We start from the raw sequence: 13,082 nt of genomic DNA, 5'->3' as shown, positions 1-13,082 counted from the left end.
CCCACATAGTGAAACGTCCCCACAAAATGAAACATCCCCACAAACTGAAACGTCCCCACACAGTGAAACGTCCCCACATAGTGAAACATCCCCGCATAGTGAAACGTCCCCACATAGTGAAACGTCCCCACATACTGAAACATCCCCGCATAGTGAAACGTCCCCACATACTGAAAGGTCCCCACATAGTAAAACGTCCCCACATAGTGAAATGTCCCCACATAGTGAAACATTCCCACATAGTGAAACGTCCCCACATACTGTAACGTTCCCACATAGTGAAATGTCCCCACATAGTGAAACATCCCCACATACTGAAACATACCCACAGAGTGAAACATCCCCAAATAGTGAAACATCCCCAAATAGTGAAACGTCCCCACATACTGAAACGTCCCGACATACTGTAACGTCACAACATAGTGAAACGTCCTCACATACTGAAACGTCCCCACATAATGAAACGTCCCCACATAGTGAAACGTCCCCACAGACTGAAAGGTCCCCACAGAGTAAAACGTCCCCACATAGTGAAATGTCCCCACATAGTGAAACATTCCCACATAGTGAAACGTCCCCACATAGTGAAACGTCCACACATACTGTAACGTCCCCACATAGTGTTACATTCCCACATACTGAAACATCCCCACATAGTGAAACATTCCCACAAAGTGAAATGTCTCCACGTAGTGAAACGTCCTCACATATTGAAACGTCCCCACATACTGAAACATCCCCACTGACAGAAACGTCCCCACATAGTGAAACGTCCCCACATACTGAAACGTCCCCACATACTGAAACGTCCCCACACACTGAAACATCCCCACAAAGTGAAACGCCTCCACGAAGTGAAACGTCCCCACATACTGAAACGTCCCCACACACTGAAACATCCCCACAAAGTGAAACGCCTCAACGAAGTGAAACGTCCCCAAATACTGAAACAACCCCACTGACAGAAACGTCCCCACATAGTGAAACGTCCCCACATAGTGAAACGTCCCCACATACTGAAACGTCCCCACATAGTGAAACGTCCACGCATACTGAAACGTCCCCACATCGTGAAACGTCCCCACTTACTGAAACGTCCCCACATAGTGAAACGTCCACGCATACTGAAAGGTCCCCACATAATGAAACGTCCCCACATAGTGAACCGTCCCCACATAGTGAAAGGTCCCCACAGAGTAAAACGTCCCCACATAGTGAAATGTCCCCACATTGTGAAACATTCCCACATAGTGAAACGTCCCCACATAGTGAAACGTCCCCACATAGTGAAACGTCCACGCAGACTGAAACGTCCCCACATAGTGAAACGTCTCCACGTAGTGAAACGTCTCCACGTAGTGAAACGTCCCCACATAGTGAAACGTCCACGCATACTGAAACGTCCCCACATAGTGAAACATACCCAAATACTGAAACATCCCCACAGAGTGAAACGCCCCCACATAGTGAAACGTCCCCACATCGTGAAACGTCCCCACATCGTGAAACGTCCCCACATAGTGAAACATCCCCACGTAGTGAAACATCCCCACATATTGAAACATCCCCACATACTGAAACGTCCCCACATACTGAAACGTCCCCACATACTGAAACATCCCCACATAGTGAAACGTCCCCACATGGTGAAACGTCCCCACATCGTGAAACGTCCCCACATACTGAAACGTCCCAACATACTCAAACGTCCCCACATACTGAAATGTCCACATATAGTGAATCATCCCCACATACTCAAACGTCCTCACATACTGAAACGTCCCCACAAAGTGAAACATCCCCACAGAGTGAAACATCCCCACAGAGTGAAACATCCCCACATCGTGAAACGTCCCCACATCGTGAAACATCCCCACATACTGAAACGTCCCCACATACTGAAACGTACCCACAGAGTGAAACATCCCGACATATTGAAACGTCGCCATATAGTGAAACGTCGCTACATAGTGAAACGTCACCACATACTGAAACGTCACCACATAATGAAACATTCCCACATAGTGAAACGTCCCCACATCCTGAAAGGTCCCCACAAAGTGAAACGTCAACATAGTGAAACGTCCCCACATACTGAAACGTCCCCACATTGTGAAACGTCCCCACATAGTGAAACATCCCCACATACTGAAACATCCCCACACAGTGAAACGTCCCCACATACTGAAATGTGACCACAAAGTGAAACGTCCCCACATAGTGAAACGTCCCCACATAGTGAAACATCCCCACAAAATGAAACGTCCCCACATAGTGAAACATCCCCACATACTGAAACATCCCCACATACTGAAACATCCCCACATAGTGAAACATCCCCACATACTGAAACGTCCCCACCTAGTGAAACATCCCCACATAGTGAAACATCCCCACATAGTGAGACGTCCCCACATAGTGAAATGTCCCCACATACTGAAACGTCCCCACATAGTGAAACGTCCCCACAAAATGAAACATCCCCACAAACTGAAACGTCCCCACACAGTGAAACGTCCCCACATAGTGAAACATCCCCGCATAGTGAAACGTCCCCACATAGTGAAACGTCCCCACATACTGAAACATCCCCGCATAGTGAAACGTCCCCACATACTGAAAGGTCCCCACATAGTAAAACGTCCCCACATAGTGAAATGTCCCCACATAGTGAAACATTCCCACATAGTGAAACGTCCCCACATACTGTAACGTTCCCACATAGTGAAATGTCCCCACATAGTGAAACATCCCCACATACTGAAACATACCCACAGAGTGAAACATCCCCAAATAGTGAAACATCCCCAAATAGTGAAACGTCCCCACATACTGAAACGTCCCGACATACTGTAACGTCACAACATAGTGAAACGTCCTCACATACTGAAACGTCCCCACATAATGAAACGTCCCCACATAGTGAAACGTCCCCACAGACTGAAAGGTCCCCACAGAGTAAAACGTCCCCACATAGTGAAATGTCCCCACATAGTGAAACATTCCCACATAGTGAAACGTCCCCACAGAGTGAAACGTCCACACATACTGTAACGTCCCCACATAGTGAAACATTCCCACATACTGAAACATCCCCACATAGTGAAACATTCCCACAAAGTGAAATGTCTCCACGTAGTGAAACGTCCTCACATATTGAAACGTCCCCACATACTGAAACATCCCCACTGACAGAAACGTCCCCACATAGTGAAACGTCCCCACATACTGAAACGTCCCCACATACTGAAACGTCCCCACACACTGAAACATCCCCACAAAGTGAAACGCCTCCACGAAGTGAAACGTCCCCACATACTGAAACGTCCCCACACACTGAAACATCCCCACAAAGTGAAACGCCTCCACGAAGTGAAACGTCCCCAAATACTGAAACAACCCCACTGACAGAAACGTCCCCACATAGTGAAACGTCCCCACATAGTGAAACGTCCCCACATACTGAAACGTCCCCACATAGTGAAACGTCCACGCATACTGAAACGTCCCCACATCGTGAAACGTCCCCACTTACTGAAACGTCCCCACATAGTGAAACGTCCACGCATACTGAAAGGTCCCCACATAATGAAACGTCCCCACATAGTGAACCGTCCCCACATAGTGAAAGGTCCCCACAGAGTAAAACGTCCCCACATAGTGAAATGTCCCCACATTGTGAAACATTCCCACATAGTGAAACGTCCCCACATAGTGAAACGTCCCCACATAGTGAAACGTCCACGCAGACTGAAACGTCCCCACATAGTGAAACGTCTCCACGTAGTGAAACGTCTCCACGTAGTGAAACGTCCCCACATAGTGAAACGTCCACGCATACTGAAACGTCCCCACATAGTGAAACATACCCAAATACTGAAACATCCCCACAGAGTGAAACGCCCCCACATAGTGAAACGTCCCCACATCGTGAAACGTCCCCACATCGTGAAACGTCCCCACATAGTGAAACATCCCCACGTAGTGAAACATCCCCACATATTGAAACATCCCCACATAGTGAAACGTCCACCACATAGTGAAACGTCCCCACATAGTGAAATGTCTCCACATACTGAAACATCCCCACATAGTGAAACGTCCCCACAGAGTGAAACTTCCCCACATACTGAAATGTCCCCACATAGTGAAACGTCCCCACATAGTGAAACGTCCCCACATATGAAACGTCCCCACATAGTGAAACGTCTTCACATAGTGAAACGTCCCCACAAACTGAAACGTCCCCACATAGTGAAACATCCCCACATACTGAAACATCCCCACAGAGTGAAACGTCCCCACATAGTGAAACGTCCCCACATCGTGAAACGTCCCCACATCGTGAAACGTCCCCACATAGTGAAACATCCCCACAGAGTAAAACGTCCCCACAAAGTGAAACATCCCCACATAGTGAAACGTCCCCACATAGTGAAACGTCCACGCATACTGAAACTTCCCCACATAGTGAAACATCCCCGCATACTGAAACATCCCCACAGAGTGAAATGTCCCCACATAGTGAAACGTCCCCACATAGTGAAACATCCCCACATCGTGAAAAGTCCCCACATCGTGAAACGTCCCCACATAGTGAAACGTCCCCACATACTGAAACGTCCCCACATAGTGAAATATCCGCACATACTGAAACATCCCCACATAGTGAAACATCCCCACATAGTGAAACATCCCCACATAGTGAAACATCCCCACATAATGAAACGTCCCCACATACTGAAATGTCCCCACATAGTGAAACGTCCACGCATACTGAAACTTCCCCACATAGTGAAACATCCCCGCATACTGAAACATCCCCACAGAGTGAAACGTCCCCACATAGTGAAACATCCCCACATCGTGAAAAGTCCCCACATCGTGAAACGTCCCCACATAGTGAAACGTCCCCACATACTGAAACGTCCCCACATAGTGAAATATCCGCACATACTGAAACATCCCCACATAGTGAAACATCCCCACATAGTGAAACATCCCCACATAGTGAAACATCCCCACATAGTGAAACGTCCCCACATACTGAAACGTCCCCACATAGTGAAACGTCCCCACATAGTGAAACGTCCCCACATCGTGAAACGTCCCCACATACTGAAACATCCCCACATCGTGAAACATCCCCATATAGTGAAATATCCCCACATAGTGAAACGTCCCCACATACTGAAACGTCCCCACATAGTGAAACGTCCCCACATACTGAAATGTCCCCACATACTGAAACGTCCCAACATACTGAAACGTCCCCACATAGTGAAACGTCCCCACATAGTGAAACGTCCCCACATACAGAAAGCTCCCCACATAGGGAAAGATTCCCACAAACTGAAACATCCCCACAAAGTGAAACATTCCCAATAGTGAAACATTCCCACATACTGAAACGTCCCCACATAGTAAAACGTCCCCACATAGTGAAACATCCCCACATAGTGAAACATTCCCACAAAGTGAAACGTCCCCACATACTGAAACATTCCCACATCGTGAAACGTCCCCACATCGTGAAAATTCCCCACATCGTGAAACGTCCACACATACTGAAACATCCCCACATAGCGAAACGTCCCCACATGGTGAAACTTCCCCACATACTGAAACGTCCCCACATATTGAAACGTCCCTACATACTAAAACGTCCCCACATCATGAAACGTCCCCACATCATGAAACGTCCCCACATACTGAAACGTCCACATATAGTGAATCATCCCCACATACTCAAACTTCCTCACATACTGAAACGTCCCCACAGAGTGAAAAGTCCCCACATAGTGAAACGTCCCCACATACTGAAACGTCCCCACATAGTGAAACATCCCCACAAAGTGAAACATCCCCACAGAGTGAAACATCCCCACAAAGTGAAACGTCACCACATCGTGAAACATCCCCACATCGTGAAACATCCCCACATACTGAAACGTCCCCACATAGTGAAACGTCCCAACATACTGAAACGTCCCCACATACTGAAACGTCCCCACATACTGAAACGTCACCACATACTGAAACATCCCCACATAGTGAAGCATTCCAACATAGTGAAATGTCCCCATATTGTGAAACGTCCCCACATAGTGAAACGTCCCCACATAGTGAAACATCCCCACATACTGAAACGTCCCCACATAGTGAAACATCCCCACATACTGACACGTCCCCACATAGTGAAACATCCCCACATACTGAAACGTCCCAACATAGTGAAACGTCCCCACATCGTGAAACGTCCCCACATAGTGAAATATCCGCACATACTGAAACATCCCCACATAGTGAAACATCCCCACATAGTGAAACATCCCCACATAGTGAAACATCCCCACATAGTGAAACGTCCCCACATACTGAAACGTCCCCACATAGTGAAACGTCCCCACATAGTGAAACGTCCCCACATCGTGAAACGTCCCCACATACTGAAACATCCCCACATCGTGAAACATCCCCATATAGTGAAATATCCCCACATAGTGAAACGTCCCCACATACTGAAACGTCCCCACATAGTGAAACGTCCCCACATACTGAAATGTCCCCACATACTGAAACGTCCCAACATACTGAAACGTCCCCACATAGTGAAACGTCCCCACATAGTGAAACGTCCCCACATACAGAAAGCTCCCCACATAGGGAAAGATTCCCACAAACTGAAACATCCCCACAAAGTGAAACATTCCCAATAGTGAAACATTCCCACATACTGAAACGTCCCCACATAGTAAAACGTCCCCACATAGTGAAACATCCCCACATAGTGAAACATTCCCACAAAGTGAAACGTCCCCACATACTGAAACATTCCCACATCGTGAAACGTCCCCACATCGTGAAAATTCCCCACATCGTGAAACGTCCACACATACTGAAACATCCCCACATAGCGAAACGTCCCCACATGGTGAAACTTCCCCACATACTGAAACGTCCCCACATATTGAAACGTCCCTACATACTAAAACGTCCCCACATCATGAAACGTCCCCACATCATGAAACGTCCCCACATACTGAAACGTCCACATATAGTGAATCATCCCCACATACTCAAACTTCCTCACATACTGAAACGTCCCCACAGAGTGAAAAGTCCCCACATAGTGAAACGTCCCCACATACTGAAACGTCCCCACATAGTGAAACATCCCCACAAAGTGAAACATCCCCACAGAGTGAAACATCCCCACAAAGTGAAACGTCACCACATCGTGAAACATCCCCACATCGTGAAACATCCCCACATACTGAAACGTCCCCACATAGTGAAACGTCCCAACATACTGAAACGTCCCCACATACTGAAACGTCCCCACATACTGAAACGTCACCACATACTGAAACATCCCCACATAGTGAAGCATTCCAACATAGTGAAATGTCCCCATATTGTGAAACGTCCCCACATAGTGAAACGTCCCCACATAGTGAAACATCCCCACATACTGAAACGTCCCCACATAGTGAAACATCCCCACATACTGACACGTCCCCACATAGTGAAACATCCCCACATACTGAAACGTCCCAACATAGTGAAACGTCCCCACATCGTGAAACGTCCCCACATAGTGAAGCGTCCCCACATAGTGAAATGTCCCCACATAGTGAAGCATCCCAACATAGTGAAACGTCCCCACATAGTGAAACGTCCCCACATACTGAAACGTCTCCACATCGTGAAATGTCCCCACATAGTGAAACATCCCCACAGTGAAACATCCCCACATAGTGAAACGTCCCCACATAGTGAAACATCCCCACATACTGAAACGTCCCCACATACTGAAACGTCCCCACATACTGAAACATCCCCACATAGTGAAACGTCCCCACATGGTGAAACGTCCCCACATCGTGAAACGTCCCCACATACTGAAACGTCCCAACATACTCAAACGTCCCCACATACTGAAATGTCCACATATAGTGAATCATCCCCACATACTCAAACGTCCTCACATACTGAAACGTCCCCACAAAGTGAAACATCCCCACAGAGTGAAACATCCCCACAGAGTGAAACATCCCCACATCGTGAAACGTCCCCACATCGTGAAACATCCCCACATACTGAAACGTCCCCACATACTGAAACGTACCCACAGAGTGAAACATCCCGACATATTGAAACGTCGCCATATAGTGAAACGTCGCTACATAGTGAAACGTCACCACATACTGAAACGTCACCACATAATGAAACATTCCCACATAGTGAAACGTCCCCACATCCTGAAAGGTCCCCACAAAGTGAAACGTCAACATAGTGAAACGTCCCCACATACTGAAACGTCCCCACATTGTGAAACGTCCCCACATAGTGAAACATCCCCACATACTGAAACATCCCCACACAGTGAAACGTCCCCACATACTGAAAGGTGACCACAAAGTGAAACGTCCCCACATAGTGAAACGTCCCCACATAGTGAAACATCCCCACAAAATGAAACGTCCCCACATAGTGAAACATCCCCACATACTGAAACATCCCCACATACTGAAACATCCCCACATAGTGAAACATCCCCACATACTGAAACGTCCCCACCTAGTGAAACATCCCCACATAGTGAAACATCCCCACATAGTGAGACGTCCCCACATAGTGAAATGTCCCCACATACTGAAACGTCCCCACATAGTGAAACGTCCCCACAAAATGAAACATCCCCACAAACTGAAACGTCCCCACACAGTGAAACGTCCCCACATAGTGAAACATCCCCGCATAGTGAAACGTCCCCACATAGTGAAACGTCCCCACATACTGAAACATCCCCGCATAGTGAAACGTCCCCACATACTGAAAGGTCCCCACATAGTAAAACGTCCCCACATAGTGAAATGTCCCCACATAGTGAAACATTCCCACATAGTGAAACGTCCCCACATACTGTAACGTTCCCACATAGTGAAATGTCCCCACATAGTGAAACATCCCCACATCCTGAAACATACCCACAGAGTGAAACATCCCCAAATAGTGAAACATCCCCAAATAGTGAAACGTCCCCACATACTGAAACGTCCCGACATACTGTAACGTCACAACATAGTGAAACGTCCTCACATACTGAAACGTCCCCACATAATGAAACGTCCCCACATAGTGAAACGTCCCCACAGACTGAAAGGTCCCCACAGAGTAAAACGTCCCCACATAGTGAAATGTCCCCACATAGTGAAACATTCCCACATAGTGAAACGTCCCCACATAGTGAAACGTCCCCACATAGTGAAACGTCCACACATACTGTAACGTCCCCACATAGTGAAACATTCCCACATACTGAAACATCCCCACATAGTGAAACATTCCCACAAAGTGAAATGTCTCCACGTAGTGAAACGTCCTCACATATTGAAACGTCCCCACATACTGAAACATCCCCACTGACAGAAACGTCCCCACATAGTGAAACGTCCCCACATACTGAAACGTCCCCACATACTGAAACGTCCCCACACACTGAAACATCCCCACAAAGTGAAACGCCTCCACGAAGTGAAACGTCCCCACATACTGAAACGTCCCCACACACTGAAACATCCCCACAAAGTGAAACGCCTCCACGAAGTGAAACGTCCCCAAATACTGAAACAACCCCACTGACAGAAACGTCCCCACATAGTGAAACGTCCCCACATAGTGAAACGTCCCCACATACTGAAACGTCCCCACATAGTGAAACGTCCACGCATACTGAAACGTCCCCACATCGTGAAACGTCCCCACTTACTGAAACGTCCCCACATAGTGAAACGTCCACGCATACTGAAAGGTCCCCACATAATGAAACGTCCCCACATAGTGAACCGTCCCCACATAGTGAAAGGTCCCCACAGAGTAAAACGTCCCCACATAGTGAAATGTCCCCACATTGTGAAACATTCCCACATAGTGAAACGTCCCCACATAGTGAAACGTCCCCACATAGTGAAACGTCCACGCAGACTGAAACGTCCCCACATAGTGAAACGTCTCCACGTAGTGAAACGTCTCCACGTAGTGAAACGTCCCCACATAGTGAAACGTCCACGCATACTGAAACGTCCCCACATAGTGAAACATACCCAAATACTGAAACATCCCCACAGAGTGAAACGCCCCCACATAGTGAAACGTCCCCACATCGTGAAACGTCCCCACATCGTGAAACGTCCCCACATAGTGAAACATCCCCACGTAGTGAAACATCCCCACATATTGAAACATCCCCACATAGTGAAACGTCCACCACATAGTGAAACGTCCCCACATAGTGAAATGTCTCCACATACTGAAACATCCCCACATAGTGAAACGTCCCCACAGAGTGAAACTTCCCCACATACTGAAATGTCCCCACATAGTGAAACGTCCCCACATAGTGAAACGTCCCCACATATGAAACGTCCCCACATAGTGAAACGTCTTCACATAGTGAAACGTCCCCACAAACTGAAACGTCCCCACATAGTGAAACATCCCCACATACTGAAACATCCCCACAGAGTGAAACGTCCCCACATAGTGAAACGTCCCCACATCGTGAAACGTCCCCACATCGTGAAACGTCCCCACATAGTGAAACATCCCCACAGAGTAAAACGTCCCCACATAGTGAAACGTCCCCACATAGTGAAACGTCCCCACATAGTGAAACGTCCCCACATAGTGAAATGTCCCCACATAGTGAAACGTCCACGCACACTGAAACTTCCCCACATAGTGAAACATCCCCGCATACTGAAACATCCCCACAGAGTGAAATGTCCCCACATAGTGAAACGTCCCCACATACTGAAATGTCCCCACATAGTGAAACGTCCACGCATACTGAAACTTCCCCACATAGTGAAACATCCCCGCATACTGAAACATCCCCACAGAGTGAAACGTCCCCACATAGTGAAACATCCCCACATCGTGAAAAGTCCCCACATCGTGAAACGTCCCCACATACTGAAACGTCCCCACATAGTGAAATATCCGCACATACTGAAACATCCCCACATAGTGAAACATCCCCACATAGTGAAACATCCCCACATAGTGAAACATCCCCACATAGTGAAACGTCCCCACATACTGAAACGTCCCCACATAGTGAAACGTCCCCACATAGTGAAACGTCCCCACATCGTGAAACGTCCCCACATACTGAAACATCCCCACATCGTGAAACATCCCCATATAGTGAAATATCCCCACATAGTGAAACGTCCCCACATACTGAAACGTCCCCACATCCTGAAACGTCCCCACATCGTGAAACGTCCCCACATAGTGAAACGTCCCCACATACTGAAATGTCCCCACATACTGAAACGTCCCAACATACTGAAACGTCCCCACATAGTGAAACGTCCCCACATAGTGAAACGTCCCCACATACAGAAAGCTCCCCACATAGGGAAAGATTCCCACAAACTGAAACATCCCCACAAAGTGAAACATTCCCAATAGTGAAACATTCCCACATACTGAAACGTCCCCACATAGTAAAACGTCCCCACATAGTGAAACATCCCCACATAGTGAAACATTCCCACAAAGTGAAACGTCCCCACATACTGAAACATTCCCACATCGTGAAACGTCCCCACATCGTGAAAATTCCCCACATCGTGAAACGTCCACACATACTGAAACATCCCCACATAGCGAAACGTCCCCACATGGTGAAACTTCCCCACATACTGAAACGTCCCCACATATTGAAACGTCCCTACATACTAAAACGTCCCCACATCATGAAACGTCCCCACATCATGAAACGTCCCCACATACTGAAACGTCCACATATAGTGAATCATCCCCACATACTCAAACTTCCTCACATACTGAAACGTCCCCACAGAGTGAAAAGTCCCCACATAGTGAAACGTCCCCACATACTGAAACGTCCCCACATAGTGAAACATCCCCACAAAGTGAAACATCCCCACAGAGTGAAACATCCCCACAAAGTGAAACGTCACCACATCGTGAAACATCCCCACATCGTGAAACATCCCCACATACTGAAACGTCCCCACATAGTGAAACGTCCCAACATACTGAAACGTCCCCACATACTGAAACGTCCCCACATACTGAAACGTCACCACATACTGAAACATCCCCACATAGTAAAGCATTCCAACATAGTGAAATGTCCCCATATTGTGAAACGTCCCCACATAGTGAAACGTCCCCACATAGTGAAACATCCCCACATACTGAAACGTCCCCACATAGTGAAACATCCCCACATACTGACACGTCCCCACATAGTGAAACATCCCCACATACTGAAACATCCCAACATAGTGAAACGTCCCCACATCGTGAAACGTCCCCACATAGTGAAGCGTCCCCACATAGTGAAATGTCCCCACATAGTGAAGCATCCCAACATAGTGAAACGTCCCCACATAGTGAAACGTCCCCACATACTGAAACGTCTCCACATCGTGAAATGTCCCCACATAGTGAAACATCCCCACAGTGAAACATCCCCACATAGTGAAACGTCCCCACATAGTGAAACATCCCCACATACTGAAACGTCCCCACATACTGAAACGTCCCCACATACTGAAACGTCCCCACATAGTGAAACGTCCCCACATACTGAAACGTCCTCACATACTGAACCATCCCCACATACTGAAACGTCCCCACATAGTGAAACGTCCCCACATACTGAAACGTCCCCACATACTGAAACGTCCCCACTTAGTGAAACGTCCCCACATAGTTAAACGTCTCCACATACTGAAACATCCACACATACTGAAACGTCCCCACATAGTGAAACGTCCCCACATAGTGTAACATCCCCACATAGTGAAACGTCCCCACATCGTGAAAAGTCCCCACATAGTGAAACGTCCCCACAGAGTGAAACATCCCCACATAGTGAAACATCCCCACATACTGAAACATCCACACATACTGAAACGTCCTCACATAGTGAAACGTCCCCACATAGAGAACCGTCCCCACATATTGAAACGTCCCCACATTATGAAACGTCCCCACATAGTGTAATGTCCCCACAAAGTGAAACGCCCCCACAT

The sequence above is a fragment of the Pristiophorus japonicus genome, chromosome 12 (genome assembly GCF_044704955.1).
Source record: "Pristiophorus japonicus isolate sPriJap1 chromosome 12, sPriJap1.hap1, whole genome shotgun sequence".
Classification (NCBI taxonomy): Eukaryota; Metazoa; Chordata; class Chondrichthyes; family Pristiophoridae; genus Pristiophorus; species Pristiophorus japonicus.
This window is presented reverse-complemented; position numbering follows the sequence as displayed.